The 16495-nt window shown below is 35.4% G+C and overlaps 1 long non-coding RNA gene across 1 annotated transcript; it reads right to left on the reverse strand.

Annotated features, from left to right (window-relative positions):
- Positions 1-1713: 1713 nt before the first annotated feature.
- Positions 1714-15316, reverse strand: LOC144373585 (uncharacterized). The gene is made up of 2 exons (XR_013433196.1): positions 15220-15316; positions 1714-2728 (listed from the first exon to the last, which is right to left on the reverse strand). It is a non-coding gene; the product is annotated as an uncharacterized LOC144373585 (long non-coding RNA).
- Positions 15317-16495: the final 1179 nt, after the last annotated feature.

Consider the following 16495-nt stretch of genomic DNA (forward strand, 5'->3'; position numbering starts at 1 on the left):
TGTTTTAACTGCTTCTGTTGCATTAGTGGTGGGGTCTGACATTATACAAACTGACCAGTGGTAAGAGAAGTTAAAAATAGAGATAATTAAGAGTAAAGAAGAATATATCAGGGAGTCAAAGATTTGTGATTTCAAAATAGGGCTGAAAAATCTAGATAATGAACCACTGTTGCCAAACACAAAAAAAAAGACAAACAAACAAAAAAACAAAAAATAAAAATGCTTAGTTATTTGTGAGTTCTAGTTCTCCCACTGTCTCTTTGTATCGTACAATGGTATTATTTCTAAGTAATTTTTTTAATGTTAAAAATCAAAATAGGGCTGATCCATAGACAACATATTGTTCATTATTTATGAGGGGGAAGAGAAGAAATAAAAGTAAAAGAAAATAGAGGAAGAGTGAAAGAGAGAACAATGAGTCTAGCTTCTGTTGGTTTAACATCTATTTATTTATAGATTTTAAATTACAGCATTATAGACATACACAACATTGAAATTCACCATGCTTTATTCATAGATGTACAGAGAGAGTTTAGTTTGTTTCATTCTACTGTTCATCCCTCTGTTTGTCCTCCATGCCTTCCATGTAACCCCTTCCACATATATCTCTGCTATTTTTGTTGAATGCCCTCTTTTTCATTATGTGGTCAAGTATTCACATATGAGGGGAAATATTTGACCTTTGGCTTCCTAAGTTTGGCTTATTTCACTTAGAATTGTGTTCTCATTTCATCAATTTTCCACCTAGTGCCATAATTTAATTCTTCTTAATTACTAAGTAAAACTTCATTGTGTATACACACCATGTATTCTTTATCTATTACTCTGTTGATGGGTTTGATAGCTGGTTCTGTAATTAGGTTATTATGAATTGTGTTGCTGTAAGCACTGATGTGCCTGTGTTTCTATAGTATGCTGATTTCAGATATTTGGATATATACCAAGGAATGAGACAACTGGGTCAGATGGTAGTTCTATTCCAAGTTTTGAAAGGGCTATTCATACAGTTTTCAAGAATGGCTGTACTAATTTGAAGTCCTATCAACAGTGCATTTCCCCATGAATTATTCTTTTTTTTTAAAAAAAATTATTTTCAGGTGTATGTATAGTAAAGTGTATTTTGACATATTATACATACATAGACTATAACTTTCCATTCTTGTGCTATATATACTGTGGAGTTACACAGGTTGTGTAATTCATATAAGTACATAGGAAAGTTATGCCTGTTTCATTCTACTATTTTTCCTATTCCCATCATTTCCTTTCCCTTCATCCTTCTATTTCTAATTGAATAAACTTTATTGTTCCTTTCCCCCAAAATGTTCTGTCTGATATGTGCATCTCTGCACAATATTCTTGATAATTGATATTTTGAGTGGAGTGAGATAAAATCTCCATGCATTTCTTTTTGAATCTAATAGTTTTATTGAAGTATAGTGAAAGAGCAAGGGCATTATAATGGACTTTCTCTTCCTTATAGTTTTGATTGTCATTTCCCTGATTCCTAAAGATATTGTGTGTGTGTATATGTATTTATACACACACACACACACACACACACACACACACACCACTTGAATTTTTTCTTTTAAGCAGTGTCTTTTTTAGATTTTGTGCCTGTTTCTTTTAGTAATTGGAGTTTAAATTACACATACTTTAGGATGAACATGGAATATACTTTGTGTCCACAATCAAGGTTTCCAGTGGTCCTTTTAAAGTGTAACAAGTAAAGCTTTATTTTTCACATCTTGTACAATACTTGGATGAAGAAAGCACTCCTGATGGTGAATTCTTTTGAGTCTGACATCTTGTGGAAAGGCTTCAAAAAATTGAGTTTTAGGTTTCTTTCTAAGGTAGATATGTGAGTTTTTATATAGGTTTATTTTTTTCTTCTTGACCATTCCCCTTCCTCTCACCTTCCTGATCCCCACACCATGCCCTACCCAGGGTCACTGATGCTACAGCATGTGAGACAGGTATCCTTGGGAAGCCAGGCCCACAGCAGAGACCAAGGACAGCACCAGCTCACTGGCCTTATTCATGAGCATAAAGTACACTTGGAAGTAATGGAAGAAAGTCTTGCTGGAGGCCTGAAATCTCTCTTCTCCTCTACTGAGCAGCCCTTAGGACAAACAGAGAAGCATGTGTTTCCAGCTTCCACACATATACCCTCCTCTGACATGAATGGGGGATGGAAAACCTATGCCTCTCAGTCTATACCATTCTTAACTTTCAAATGAGGATGTGTCAAGTGTGACCATGTGTTTTTCAGTGACAGACTTCTTCAAGCAAAACTATCCATTATTACATGTGTCCATTTGGGGAAACTGAAAACAGATACAATCAAATGAATGAATCCAAGAAGAGACCAATAGTTAATATTTTTATCTTGGACATTTTTTCTATAGATTCCGGAGATGAATTTTTGTCCAAAAATGAAGACATATATCAATCTTCAGAGATCACTTTGTGAGGCTGAAGTCTGAATGAACTCCTACTCATTTCTAGCACAAATATACCAGTATAAACTGAGCATTAGTTATAAAACACCATGGGGAAACATATAGAGGAAAGAAAAAATGCAGTTCTTTTATTTTCAGTGGAGAATTCTGAACCAACATGTACTGGTTAAGGTCAGTGTTCAGAAGCTTCTACCTGCTTGGTTCCTTGGGATTCTCTTCATTCTTCTCCAGCCGAGGGAGGGGGCTCACACAGCTTGTACAGCCTAGAAGAGGCACAGGTAAGTTTGACAGCTGCCCACTTTTTGTACCTTACATGAGATAATTTTATTGGTATAACAAATACATTGAAAGTAATTATTTTTGGTTCCATGAGTCAAGGACACATTGTTTACTTCACTAAACATAGCATATGAATAAGCAAACTCTAAAATTTTGGTTCTGTGATTTAGAAAACCAGGTTTCTTTGCATCTTTCAATGGCTACTGATTATGCAACATTACATTTTAAAAGCCTGCTGTTCTACTCCAGTGCTGCCAATCCAAGCCTGCTTAGCTTGCTGGTAGTATAAAAAAATCTATTCTCTGAATTCCAGGAGGTAATATTATTATAATTGCCATCACCTCTATCATTATGAATATCTTGTTTACAGAAAGTCAGCTCTTATCTCACAGGGTTCTGCTATTTTTTTGACCAGTTTTGAAGTTAACTGCATTTTGGACTATGCCTGTAGTGTGGACATTAATGGCCTGACATGGCAGATTCCTGAGGCTAGAATCTCAAAGGCACACTAGCTGGGGTTTCCTAAGGACTGGGCACCTGGTTCTGCCATCTACCACTTACCTAGTCAATGGATTCTAAAGTGGGTCAAAGAATCCACATTAACTGTGGAGATGCCTGGAGATGCTCCCCTTTGTAGCCCAGGTCTACTTGTTTGAGCACTAACAAAAAATTCTAAGGAATTAGCTAAGGTTACACAAATTCCAGTCTCCACCTTCTTTTTAATAGTTGAATCCTAATTCTAGAACCAAAGTAAAAGTGAACATGACAGCTGCCAGAAAACCCTAACTCTAGTGACCTCAAGACCATGTGCATAACTTTCAGTGTATCCTGAAAAAAGAGAGGCTGAACTAGAGTAGTGGATATTGGACTACACCTGTTACCCCTAACAGTGACCAAGGTGCCACACTGGTGCCACTGCAGAGCTTAAACTAATGACTTTAAATGTAGAATCTGACACTACCCCTTTATCTGTTTATTTATTTCTGGTGCTAAGGATTGGACCCAGGGTTGCATGCATGCTAAGCACACACTCTACCTCTGAGCTACACTCTGAGCCCCAACTTTTCCCTTTTTCAAAAGCAATTCAAACTCAGGGCTAGCTGAAGTGATTCACTCCCATTTACACATTATGTTGAACACAGTTTAAATGAATTGTTAACCTATTTAGTAAATTATAAATTCCTTCTCTTTTGACATTTAATTCCATGCTAATTCTAAATCAATGGGGAAGAATGAGAAAGCTTTAATTTAGAGTTGAAAATTTGGTTAAAAACATGAATTTTTTTAGGAAACGCAGAATGTATTATCTTTGAACGTACTTCAAGTGTGGAAGGTGGTTTATGTTCTACATGTAATCTACATGGAAGAGATGAATACTGAACTAAGGACATGTCACATTATAAAAGCTTATTTTATCTTTCCTGGAGAAGAGAATGCATTAAATTGAGCTGGTGTACTTGAAAAATTTTTTTGCAGCTGAAAGATTGGGTGTTACTTCAAATTGCTTTCTCAGTGCTGAAAAAATTGGATGATCAGAAGATTTTTTTTTCCTCCTTAATTTCTGTCCTCTTATTTCCCTGAAAGTGCTATATAAGGAGTAAGAAAGCACAGTGGCCTTACTCAGGTAGAAAAGAAAGAGGAGGATGGGTGGTGGATGTCCTGCCCCATGAGATCTGCACTGTGCCACCACATCCATTACTTTGCTCTGCACATTTGCACAGAATGTAACTAATGCCACTGGGTAGATGAGTCTGAAATGTCTGCCTTGCAAATTGGAGAAAAGGCTACTCTCTGTGATCACCTAATGAAATAATAGTTCTGGGTTCTGTGGAGCTGGACAGATTCAGCTTCTGAGGCTTCTTGGAAGAAACTCACAGTTATTTGAGTTCAGACACATTTGTAATGTAAATTGTAGAGCTCTGGGAATTCAGAGCAGGCAGATGAAGTTTGGAAGTAAAATGTAACAGGTAAAGAGTTGGATTCCAACTGTGCTCTGAGGCATTTGTGTTTTGGCAGCTAAATTGTTGGGCACCGGGAGGCCTTTTTTTGCCCAACATCTGGGGCTCTTCCTTTAGTTCATTACACTCATGCATACCAGTGCCCTGCAGGAGTGAGGTCTGTTCCTGGCTCCACTTTCTCCTATTCCTGTTTGGGCTCAGGAAGCCATTTTGGAGCTGGTGATTCAGTCCAAATTCAAATTAGCAGAGAGAAGAATTTTCAAACTTTATTCTATAGATCAGCCTTTTCATCTTTCTTTTTTAATCTTTATTTTTTAATTGTAGTTGTAGTTGGATATAATACCTTTATCTTATTTATTTATTTATATGTGATGCTGAGAATAGAATGCAGAGCCTCTCACGTGCTCTACCACTGAGCCACAACCCTAGCCCACACTCTTTATCTTTCTATATGGGAAAAAATAATAAGATGTATTAATAGAGATGACAAAGTAAATGCCTCTTCTGAGGTTCTCGTACAATGGTACTCTATCTCAAGACAATTGTCTTTATCCTACAGATTGGAAAATAGAATCTCAAAAAATGAAGACTTCACTAAGATCATATAGCAGGATCTGGGATTCCTCAAAATCACTTTTCTTCTTTTCTTCATTTTTAACCACTATAGTATGATGTGGTCTTCCCATTACACAAATAAAGTCTTTACAACAAAATACTTCCGGATTTTGTGTAACAGAAAACAAGGCCAATATGCCACAACTAGTGATCTGATATCTGGAGTGTCATATTTGGTTGTTGATGAAAATTTGACAATTGCTTTGCAAAAGAGAAAACCAAAGAGAGGAAGTCTGCCCTCAACCCCTACTTTAGTGCCATTCAATCACAACACATTCATTGATTGCCCAAATCTATTTTTTCTTTCCATTCTATTGGACTGCAAGCGCCTGGAGCATATGGAATGCTTCTCATCCACCTTGATATCCTAAAACCAAAAGTAGTTTCTGACACGTTTCAGACAATGATTCCTAGAGGGGGAGTATGCAAATGTGATGAAGCCAAGATGTCCAGGAAACCTGCTCCCAGGAGTAGACTTTCCATTGTCACTACTCAGAACCAACCTACCTCAGCACTATTAAACCCTAACACTCCTCTCTAGCATTCTGATTCCCGAAATTATCACATTCACTCTTTCTATGGTGTGACCACAGCCACTTCCTCCTTTTTTGAATTCCAGAACAACCAGCTCCTATTTTACTTCCATGTTTCCAATTGCTCTCCTTTGACTGTCACTCCTGTTCCTTTGCTTTCTCTTCACTATTGGCATTTCTCTGGTGGGTTCTGGATCTTCTCTCATCTGTTATCCACTCACCATGGCAATAAAATTCACTTCTATATCCTCACTGACTTTCTAAATTTTGATGACTCATAGAACCACAGCTCCACCTATTTGCCTCTCCTTGGCTTTGGACCAATTTATTGAACTGCCCACAAGTAAAACCACATGGAAGTCCCTGTGATCCACTATCTCAGGGGCAATAACCACCAACCCTTTATTACCCAAGTCAAAGATTTTATAGTCACTCTGGAATATTCCATTCCCCTATCTATCTTCATTCAATTTGTGTCCAAAGATTAGGAAGTCTGCCTTCTAAGCACTGTTCTAATCCACCCTTCCATTGGGGTTCTCAATAGTCCCTTTCAAAGTTCTATCTTCATTCTTAGAAATAGACCCTTCTAATGTCACCTGAGACAAATTCTAAAAGTCAGATCTTCTTCCAAGTAGGAAGATTGTTGATGCTGCCTTATTGTCTTCAAGTTAAGATGAAAACTCTGGTATGTCTCTTTCTGATCTGGCCCCTGCCTGCATCTCCAGCTTTGCTTTACATTATTCTTAAATCACTTTCAACTGTCAGTCACACAGACTAAAGTATGGTTCTCAGAATGTGATGTTTTCTCTGGGCCCTCATGTCTAGACCAGGAGCATTCTGTGACCTTCCTTCTCCCTCCTTTGGCTGGGCAGGATTCTTCCATGTTCTCACGACAATCTATGCTTGGTTTGTGTCACAGTTATTATAATATGTAGTGTACTATGAGATAGATGGGCGGGGGATTTGAACCAAAGACTATCTCAGGCAGAGAGAGCACACTAGACTTTTGTGAAGGTACCTTCGAGAAACACTACCCTAGCTTTGCCTTTGGGTGGTCTGAGCTTGAGAGGCAAATGTATCTTTCAACTTACTGCGTTTGAGGATGGAGTGCTGTTCCAGCTGAGGAGGAATCCCAGCCCTCGGTGCTCAGAATCTCTTTGCACCCTCCAAGGACAGCTTTTCACATTCCACCTTTGCTTACAATGATGTTTTACTCACTAAACCTACTTAACTAAAAGCTCCTTGAGGGCCAGAGCTACTTTTATTTCAAGTTTACATTTTTCATGAGGCATAACAGATTGGGCTGCATTTCTTGGGTCCTAAATAGATGCTTATAGAATGAATAAAAGAGTAAATAAAATCCATTTTTTAAATTACTCTTAATCTCTCTCTCAGGGTTATTATTTTAACTTTATAGCAGGCTACTTTTATTGTGCTTCATTTCAAGCATTACATAAACCAATAAAGAAGAAATTGAGTTCATCCATTGCTTTTCTTGTGGTTCAGCTTGCATATTGGCTTATTGATCAGGTTGCTAAAGTCTTATCCCAAACCTACTGTTTATTAGGTCTTATAAGATCTAGATAAAAACATCCTGTGAGCCATTATCTTGTCATTTTTTATTGAGATTTTAACACTTCAGTGGGTCTGTTATGTAATATAACATGTCTGCTCAAGGCATTGAGGAGACAATGCTTATGGGAAATGATTCTTCATCAATAGAAACTGGGAGATTCTAATCTAATCAAATGTAGAAGATAATGATAATAAGACAAGGATTAAACAGAGTTAGGAGTTAGTACTAAAAAGAAATGCAACTATAAAATGAGTGCTTCATCCATTTCCGAGTGGGGGATATGTTTTTCCTTTTTAAAAAAAATTTCACTTCCCATGTAGTTTTTCAGAATAAAATATAACTTCACAAATGCTCCAATCTTCATTCTTGCTCTGGTAATGGTGTTACAAATAAAAACAAATAAAAAAGTGTCTTGTCTATGACAGTATTTGCAGGAGACTACTTCCTGTCTAAAGGCAAATGTATAAATCCAATTGAATGTAGAAGAAATTAGTTAGCTTTGCCCCACTCCAAGATAGATGACTGCCTACCCTAGTCACCAGGGAAACTGAGAGGAAAACATTTTTTTCTGTGGATGCTAACTATGTTCATTTGTCTTAAAAGTAGATTGGAGTCCTTTCTTATGATGATGCGTGAACTGTGAATATTTAGCATCTCAGACAATAGCCCTGTTAATATGCTTACTCATTCACGTGTTCTTGAAATCAGTTTAGATATTGCATGTCTATGGTGAGCAAAGGAATAAAATTTAAAATCCATACTGACTCCTGAAAACTCTTACTCAGGTTGGGCACAGAAACATGTTAACAAAATACCACAGCATAATATAATAACATAAGGGCTATCATACAGCAATATACAAGATACCTAGGACAACCAGAGAAAAGGAACACAAATAAGACTACTAGCAGGAGATGATAACTAAAGTAGATTTTGTGGGTTAAGTAGGAGTCTTCTATATAGACACAGATAGGAAAGACAATCCCAACAGAGGAAAGAATAAGAATGGTAATAGAAGGATAAATGAAAATGGCATTTTGATTATTGGCCCAGCTGGATTAAAATTGTTACTTGTATCCATGTGGATTTTTTTAAATTCATAATGGAATGTGCAAAATAGGAGGGTATCCATTTAATTATGATCATTTATCCCTAATCACACTTAGTGGCTGGGTGTTTATGAGGTCAATCCCCAGGAATACTATAAGAATGATAGTGGGCATATCCTAAAGTAGGTATATAAGTCATGCAGAACAAAAGCTGGTGAACCCTCTGGAAAGAGAAGGCAGGAATTTACTTATCTTGGAGCTGATTGAGGGGTCCAGTCTCTCACTTCCAAATTCTTTGCTGTGTTCTGAACTCTTGCTCCCTGAAGTCAGGAAAATCACTTTTAGCTCTATACTGTATTACTATTTTATTTAAATATAATTAATAACTGAATGTAGAATACTTATTCCAACAATATATTTAACATCAAGAGAGACTGGCTAAGGACTAGGAGAAATCAGCACCTGAACATCTTTGAAATTAATGCTTTTAAGAATCAAAATATGGCATGAAGGTTTTGTAAGGCTGCACATGGTCACATGTATTCCCAGTGATTCAGGAGGCTGAGCTGGGAGGATACAAAGTTCAAGGTCAGACTCAGAAATTTGCCAAAGATTTAAACAAATTAGGGAGACTTTGTTTCTAAGTAAAAAATAACAAGAAGTGGGGGTATGCCTCAGTTGTAGATCCCCTGGGTTCAATTTCCAGTGGCAAAAAAGGGAAATAAAAGAAAATATGCTATGCCGTTCAAAATGATTAATAATTATTTCTAAAGACATCTGAACCATTCAAGTAAGTTTAACAGCTTACTGTCAACATCCCATCTATATCTTTATTCCTAGACTCAATAATCAATAACTTCAAATGCTGAAAATAGGAAACAATCAAGTATAAATACCTGCTCTCCCACCACCTTCTTGAAACAGAAATCACAGTCCTGTTACAGTCAGGCACCTGTTTTCCTTAGCTAAATAGTTGACTATTTTAAACTTAATAATATTTAGCAAGAAAAGGCTTTCTTAATTAGTTCTAAAGCAATTCCTGGAAAAGCCACATCAATATGGATCTCTGAAGTTTAAGAATTTTATCTTAAAGTTTATAGTTTAAATATGATCTTCTTCTTTTCTTTGGTTTTGGGACCAGAGATTGAACCCGGGGCACTCAACCACTAAGCTATCCCCAATACTTTTTGTGTATTTTATTTAGAGACAAGGTCTCACTGAGTTGCTTAGGTCCTTGTTAAGTTGCTGAAGCAGACTTTGAACATGAGATCCTCCGGCCTCAGCCTCCTGAATTGCTGGGATTATAGGAATGAGTCAGAGCACCAGACAAAAATGATCATCATGAATAAAAAAGTTTCTAAAACTGATCAAGTTCATGAATAAAGTTATAATTACTGTCCAGTTCCTAATGGAAATCAGTTACTATAGAGAACCAAACAGCAGACTTTTTGGCTGGGCATAGATAAAGGAAGGGTGCTTAAGAAACTGCGAAATTGGAGCTGGGGTTGTGGCTCAGTGGTAGAGTGCTTGCTAGCCCAAGTAAAGCACTGGGTTGGATCCTCAAAATACATAAAAATAAATAAAAGTATTGTGTCTATCTACAACTAAAAATATACATTAAAAAAAGAAACTGAAATATTCCAGCTTCCAAATACTGAACTAAGTCAAGAGAAGAGAAAAAGGGAGAAAATTTTAAAAAGAAACCTAAAAACAAACAATCTCTTAAGATGTTTAAAAGAACATAATAAAAAGGCAAATAGGGAAACAGTGATGGTAGTGGTACTGGTGACAAAAGACAGGACGGATTAAAGAATTGCAATTAAGTAGCTAAAACTTTCCACTTTTAAGTAATTTTAGATTTAGAGAAAATTTACAAAAATGGAACAGAGATTTTTCTTCATGCTTCATCGTTTTTTCCTAATGTTTACCCTTTACTTAATCACAGTACAATGATAAAAACCAGGAACTGTATTAGTACAATACAATTAACTATATGGCACATCTTATTCCAGTTCCGTATTTTCCCCACTAGTATTCCTTTTCCAGAACCCAATCCTGGATCCCCTACTGCATTTTGTTTCACATCTGCTTTGTCCCCCTGACAGTTCTTTAATATCTCCTTGTGACTTTAATTAATACTTTTGATGAGGACTGGTCGTTATTTTGCAGACTGTCTCCATTTATGTTTATCTGATGTCTTCTCATGATTAGGTAGAGAAAAAGCATTTTTAAAAATAATAAAATCATAGAAGTGATGCTGTGTACTTCTCTGTGCTTTATATTTGGGGACATATGATGCCAATAGATCTTATGACCTGGAACATTAACATTGAGCACTTGACTTAAGGGGCATCTGCCTTATTTTCCCACTGCCTTTGCAGACTTAGCAAAGACGCCTGGAAAGAGAGTATGAGACTTTGCAAACATCCTGCTTCTCTTTGAACTTTCACTCACTATTTTAGTCTCCACTGGTATATTTTGTCTGCAACAAATTTAGTTCCACATTTGCTTTGAACTGGGATTCTGTAAAGAATGATTATTTTCCCCAAATTATTTAATTATTCAATTATATATTTAACTCAGCATGGACTTGCATATATTGGTTTTACTGTATAAGAAATCCAATATTTTTATTAATTTTTTTAACTGAAAGCATTCGAGTTTTAGCTATTGCGGGCTCTTTCTGGTTGCTTCTTGAACCCTTTTGATATATATTCATTATGTTTTAATTTTAGTGTGTCTTTATTTTCTGCACCTCAAGATATTCTAGGTTCATTTTCTCTGTGTCAGTTGGTAATTAATCACTTTTCCAAGGGCTTATGGTTATTGTAAACCTTATCATTGGAGTACACTATTTAGAAACCAGAATTTGGATACAGGATGTGCTCATTACTTTTGGTGATACAACTACTTCCAGGCCTTTCCAGCAGACGGGGCTTATTTATTAACACAAACATACTTGAACACCATATTCATTCCTACATCTGTTTGTGTCTGTGTGTGTTGTGTGTATGGACTCATTAGTCATACTGATATTGCTAATTCCAACCTAGTACCATAGGGTTCATTATAGATTCCAGCCTTCACCCTTTGCTGATGTATGACTTCTTTTTCAGTAACTGAGGGTCTGATTTCTCTTTAATTACAACATCTTTACTTATTTGTTCAATCCTAGTGTACACATAAATTGGTTTATGAATTTTTAAGTCATATCCATGTGAAAAACAGATTCACTAACAAGACCCCAGTATTCACATTTAATTTTTTGTCTATATTCCGTTAAGTAGTGAATAGAAAGATATTTTTCTGCTTTCTTTAAATGTGATGCTCACCATGCTGAATACATTGCTTGGCATATTTTACCTTATATAATATATAATTCTTCATATATTCAACTTGGATTCTTACACACTCTTCATATTGCTCCCTTTGCCTAAATGCCCTCCCTAATACCCTTTTCTCTGTCTGCATTACATTTTTGTCTCTGAGATGCAAATAAAATATCACCATCATTTGCTAATAACAGGTTATACAGTAAATCAGGTTCTGCTTTGAATGAATTAAGTCTATCGATTTGATTTATAGAATTCTCATAACAACACTATGAGGCAAGTGCTATTATTATTCCTGTTATAGTAGTGAAAAAAATTAAGAAATAAAGAAACTAAAACTCTTGTCCCAAATCACAGGATAATAAACAATGGAGGTGAGACTCCAATTAAGGTGGCTTGGCTCAAGAATCTGTGCTCTTAGCCATGATCAAATATTCACCTTGTATGGAATGCTTTTTCCAATCTTCCCAGTTACTGAACAAACCTCATTTAGCAGTAACTTTATACTAGGTATTATTCTAGGAAACTATGATACCATAATGAATAAGTCTCAGTTTCCCAATTATTGAGGGGCCATGCTCCCTGTTCTGAATCCTGAAAGACTGAAGTTTTACACTTGCATGTGGATGACTGTATCCTGGCAATTTGCCTACATATTCCACCATGAGATTAGGCCAGGACTTCATCATGCCCAAGTCTTTTCTTGGTGACTACTAGGATCTTTGATACCAAAGGTATGAAGACAGAATATGTTGGAATCCCAGATTTTACTAAAAAGATCAAAAACAATTTTTGTATAGGCTTCCTAAAAGCATATTTGGTATGTATACTTTCTAGCATGGAAAACTTTAATAAGTTTATAATGAAAATGAAATTTTAGACCTCAATATTTTCAGATCACCTGGTTATATAAAAGAGCTGCTTATGGTTATTGTAAACATTATCAAAAAATCCAAGTTATATGGTCATTTTCCCTTCTATTTTGTATCCTTTCTTCACACTCAAGCAACAAATTAAAATACCATGTGTAAAAAATATACACATGAAAATAATACTGAAATTATAAATAAGAATAAATCATGTCAAAAAGTTCATTTCTAGAAAGAAACTGAAGATCTTAGCTTATTCATTTTATTGTTTATTATGTATTGCAAAACTTCAATACATAGATAATAAACTATTATACCTTAAAATATAAAAATTCAAATTGATAATGAAATAATTCAAATACTTCAAGTTATAGTAAAGATGAAAACTTTTCTAACCTCTCTATCTCTGAAAAGTTGAGTCTAAATGGTTAAATATTTTTCTCTGAGGTTGGAAGGCAAAAGGGACAGAAAATCCAAGTTCTAACCTTGATTTAGATTTGTATTCTAACTGCTCAGATTCTAGGTGTATAAGAACTGGCTTGGAAAGTGGATCCTGGCCAATAAACCCACCATGTACTTTCGCTGAATACTGAAAAGAAATTGTCCTCAGAAAGAATACGTAGAAACATCTGCTTGCTTTCCCTAAAAGAGAGCCCCAGGCCCTAAGATCTTCCACAAAGAAGTTTTAAATTACTTATTTGGGATGCATAACTTGGTGCTGAGGAATCAGCAAAGAAAGGAAGAAAGTATTCTAAATGTATTTATTTTAAAAAATAGGGAGCAGGAAAGAGTGACAAATACTGGAAAAATAATGCAGCTCAGAAATCAATAAAGACATTACTAGAAACTGCATGACTTTTCAGTATTTTAAATGATATTACAGATATCATGTATTAATAATGTATAAATATACCATTGTTAATGAACTCTGCACCATGAAATGAGTTATTAGGCCTATAAAACATTGTCTTTACTTTATCTCTATTTCCATTTTCAGTTTTAGGAAGTTAAAAATATTAGAATCATAGCTATTCATTTCCACAATGTAGGAATGTATATGTAGTGACTTAACCTCTTTAGTGGAATATTCTAAAAAATGGTGGATTCTTCCCATATGTCACAATTTTGAGATGGCTCTTCCAAGTTCTCCTAGAAATGTACTCTAAGAGAGACACAATAAAATAAAATTAGCAATGCAAATACAATTCTAATGTGACTAATAATAAGTTTATTTTGATTTACTTTTTAAAGGATAATTTGCATATTTACTCTCCAAAAATTCTTTCTGAGCCCTCTGGCAATTTGCATCTGTGTTTGTCCTTTGCCAGCTGGACAACAGTTTATCCCATAATTCTGGTAGATCTAACCTTTACTCAGTAAATCCTTTGACCTTCTAAGATCTTGGTTGTCAATCTTCGGTTCTTGGGTTCTTCCCCAGAAGTGTCATGTATATGCCCTCAGTGTACCTGATCTCTACAGTGCAGGTGTCAGCTCAGTGGTAATCTTTTGTTGATTTTTTTCATTGGCTTGGTTGTCATTCTGTACTGTAATCTTGGGAGCAAGCCCAGAGGGATATATGTGTCTCCTTAGGAGTTATACACTAAATCTTTGGTAAATACAAGCAGTCATAATTGCAAATGCATACCTTAAAAATTAATCACTCGCTATCACTGGACAACTTGAACCAAAGCAGCAAATAAAGAGTTTTACTATTGTGGTAGCTTAAACGTGATAGAATAAAGTAAAAAAAAAAAAAAACTAGTATCTTTTGATTTTTTGTCATTCTATAGGTTGTCTTTTCTTCTATATTAAGCCCATTTCCTAATTAGAAAACTGAAATTAGTCCATTTTTATTTTTTAAAGAATTTTAAATGTTAAAAACTAAGCTATTACTCTTTAAAAAAGTTATTGAGTGACGACATACAAAGTTTATTCTATTAATTCAGAGAGTACATTCTCAACTATGAGTATTCCAGTGACCTAAACACAGCCCAAAGGCAGTTTATTCATTCTCTAAAGCAAAATTTGAAGTCAGCACTTTATCCTTGAAATAAAACATATACTTCTTAGCATAGCATGGAAGTCTGAGAGATGACCAGAAGTATGTAATAAGTAAACATATTGCTCAATTTTTTCCATCTTTTTTCTTGCCTGTCCCTCTCTCAATCCATTCTTCAAGATTTACTAAATCACCTACAACTTCCAGAAAATTCAAAATGTCCTTTATCTTGTCCCTTACACAAGCCCTTAGTCCATTCCTGTCTATTTTCATAGCCGATTACCTTTACTCCTTGAGATAATTGCATAGACCTCCTTTTTTCCAGGGTTGTCCAAAATTCTTGGAGAACCCTTACCTAAGAGTCTGTACCAAGTTCTCATCCCACGGGATTGCTTCTCACCCATGACTTACCTTACCAAGTCATGTGTCTGGAAAAGTGCCCTACACATCAAGGCACCAGTCAGACACCTGACCTGATGAATGAACAAAGGAACCTTCAAACACAGGGAGTGCTAAAACTCCCCTAAACAAGCATTAGACTCACCTACTTCCGCATCACATCTGTAGCCTGCATAATGTAGCGAGGTGGCAGCCCATGGCTCCTGGGTAGAATGATGGCTCGCTCTAGTGTTACACTCAGGGTGCACCTGTGTGCCAAGGCAAGAGGAAGTGAGAACACACTGGTTTCTAAAACACTCTTCCAGACAGTGTGAACTCTTGATTACAAGATCAGAAATCCACCAAAATCAAAGGGCTAAACAATGAACCACAGATTTCTCTATCCAGAATACCTGAAAACATGTTATAGAGTCACAACTAAGAATTCAAAATTGAAACAAACCTATAATGAGTTGTTTTCAAAAGAGCTCCTCCAAAGGCATTAAATAACTTTTATAATTAACTATTATTTTTACTGATATTTTATGCAACTTAGAAGAAATGAATTTGTAATATTTATCATTCATTTCTACATATTGGTAGTTATTGCATTTCAATGCATTCACAAATATCTTAGAAAAATAAGCAGTGAAATTCACTGTTTCACTAAGTTCAAGTTTGATTTTTAAAAATTATTTTTGGACCCAATCTAAAACATTATTTGTAAAAATTTTTAAAGAAATTTAAATTAGTTATATGGAAATATAATGCAAGAATAGCCCTGAGAAATGTGTCCTAACCAGAAGTGAGGGAACTGGTCAACCTTTGTTCTTTTCCTTCCACTTAAGCCTTTTTTTTATACCTTTCCACATTTTCTCCACAGCACCCATTAAAGCCCATGTTTAGTTGTTACTATTTTCAGGTACTGGGCTCTGGATTGTTTAGGGTTATTTTTGTACACACTTTCAAAAGCAAATGCTCAATAAGTTGAGATGTTTTCCCTAAAATTTGTATTAGTGGATTAGTGGATTTTACTTCCTTTCTTGACTTGTTGATAGTTTGATTACAGTCTTTTCTCCACTCTGGCACTGACCCCTGAATGGTTTGGTATCCTACTCATGTATTTTTTTTCCAGATCAGTCCAGTATTTTCTTCTATAAATAACAGTAATAAGCAACAAACAAATAACAATGGAATTGCTTCTGTGTGAGAAATATCTAACTCCTGATCCTTGGTTATGAGGCTGTAGCACAAAAAGTCCAATACGTTTGGTAGATTTTGATAGAGATGAGTTGAGAAAAAGAGAGATTTAAAACATTACTGTTTAAATAATAGAATCTGACCAAAAAAAAAAATATATATATATATATATATATATATATATATTTCTTTGAAGAAACAATGTTAAGTTTATTGATTGCTCAGTGACTTGAAAGGCATCA

This window comes from Ictidomys tridecemlineatus, unplaced genomic scaffold (assembly GCF_052094955.1).
Source record: "Ictidomys tridecemlineatus isolate mIctTri1 unplaced genomic scaffold, mIctTri1.hap1 Scaffold_44, whole genome shotgun sequence".
Lineage (NCBI taxonomy): Eukaryota > Metazoa > Chordata > Mammalia > Rodentia > Sciuridae > Ictidomys > Ictidomys tridecemlineatus.